The sequence below is a fragment of the Podarcis raffonei genome, chromosome 12, assembly GCF_027172205.1.
Source record: "Podarcis raffonei isolate rPodRaf1 chromosome 12, rPodRaf1.pri, whole genome shotgun sequence".
NCBI lineage: Eukaryota > Metazoa > Chordata > Lepidosauria > Squamata > Lacertidae > Podarcis > Podarcis raffonei.
Genome location: NC_070613.1, coordinates 22,667,347 through 22,669,278, shown reverse-complemented (window position 1 = coordinate 22,669,278; position 1,932 = coordinate 22,667,347). Strand labels below are relative to the sequence as shown.

The 1,932-nt window shown below is 54.6% G+C and overlaps 1 non-coding gene across 1 annotated transcript; it reads right to left on the bottom strand.

Moving 5' to 3' along the window:
- Window positions 1-1,327: 1,327 nt before the first annotated feature.
- On the bottom strand, window positions 1,328-1,401 carry TRNAN-GUU (transfer RNA asparagine (anticodon GUU)). The gene has a single exon. It is a non-coding gene; the product is annotated as a tRNA-Asn (tRNA).
- Window positions 1,402-1,932: the final 531 nt, after the last annotated feature.

Here is a 1,932-nt window from a genome sequence, read left to right as displayed (position 1 = left end):
TCTGGCAACATTTACAGTCCAACTGAACTTAAGGGGGCTTACATCAGAGTGGACACGCATAGAATTGTGCTATTACCAACTTTTTGCTAAAGGAGGAAAGAAAAGTGGGGGGAGGGGTGGCCGACTGGCCTGAAAAATAACTGCAGCTTCGTTGTGCAAAGTGCAGCCGGGATCCCAACCTCTCCTGGGGGAGGCAGTCAATAGCAGCAACAGCAAATCAGAATTGAGGGAGAGGGAGAGAGAGGAGAGAACGAAACTGAACGCGAATTTGGCTCTGTTTTCCTATCGATCCTGTTATATAAGTGTTCTTCCTCTTGGCACCCACTTCTTGCTCCGCCTCCCTCCCTCCCTCCCTCTCTCCACACACACACACACACGTATCCTGTGACACGCGACGTGCCCCACCGAGCGCTGCAGCTGATTATTTGCACGATCGCTGTAATGAGAATCAATTGCCTGCGTGACGGGGCTGCAGCCGAGCTCGGGCGCAGCGGAGCGACCCTCGCCTAAACGCAGCTCTCTCCACTTCGATCAATATGCCAATAATTATTAACGTCGCCATGCATTCAAAGGGGTGTGTGGAGGAGGATTGGGCTGAGGGTGGGTCGGCCGGGGGTTTCCTTTCGTCCTCTAGCCAACACCGAGGAAGGTGGTAAATAAATGCTGGACGACCAAGACCGCCGCAGCAACCCGGAGGGACCGTTTGCAAAGGGGTGGAATAAAGGTCTGCCTAAGAAGCGGCAACAGCAGCAGCATCTGCCGGGTAGAGGGACCCCCTCTCCTCCTGCCTGCGATCGCGGAAGGAGAGTGCAGAGCCGGACGCGGAAGAAAACGTCCCAGATTCCGCAGGGCAGAAAGAGCAGGGCCCGGGAGCTGGAGCCCCCCTTGCGGGGCCCTTCCCCGGGGAGCTGCAAAGGCAAGCGAGCGCCAGCTTCCAGCGCCCAAGGTTTGCTCTGGAGGGAGCCGGCAGTGCAACCGCAGCTTCTCTAGCTCCCTGGGCAGTCGGAGCTCCCTATGCACGCATCCATTTTGCACACGGGTGTTGCAAGGAAGAGGCACGGGGTGGGAGGGGGAGAGCCCCTGGACCTCTGTGGCCCTTAGACCTGCTGCTACAGAGCAGGCCTGCTGCCGTCCAGCTGCCTCGCTCCTCGAATGCGTCTCCTCGCCCAACCCGCCGCATATCGGGACGCACGTGACGCAGCTGTTGCCCCGTCGCCGGAGACCCCTCCCCTGCTCTTCCTCCTCCTCCCCCCTCCCTCTCCGACTCCTTGTACCCAGATAAAACGAAGTATTATAATTGTGACGGCTAGCAGAGTAAAACAGAAACCGTCCCTGGGTGGGCTCGAACCACCAACCTTTCGGTTAACAGCCGAACGCGCTAACCGATTGCGCCACAGAGACACCTGCGTAAGACTGCTTTGCAAAGTGAGTTTATCTAGCTGTACCTAAACATAGCACCGCAATGTCTTAAGGTCTTTTCCGACAGCGAAGTACTATTTATACATTCAGACCGGAGGATTAGTACACAGCGATGAGGCACAGTCCTTTTTTCATCTTTTCATAAATTGCCTTTCGTTTCTTAAAGAAATTGTTATGCTGCAGCTTGCAGAAAGACTATTAAAAAGCCAAGACCACGTGCGTAGGAACAAGCTATAAGACTGCAATAGACATTTACTGGGAAAGTGAAAACTGCAAAGCGCACCCCATTTAACTCCAGAGGAGCAGGCTAATTCTCAAGCCAGCAGGACTTCAGTGGGAGATGCTATTAAAACTCTCTCTGCTGTGCACGATAACTATTGGTTCTTGCTGTAGTTTGGGTAGGCACAGATGCATCTCCAGCCCCTCTGCCTTGTGCTGTCTTTTGCTTTCTCTGGGATCCTTCTGCATGCCTGCCCTGGGTTACTGTCCGAGTAACTGAGTTTGCCACTTGGG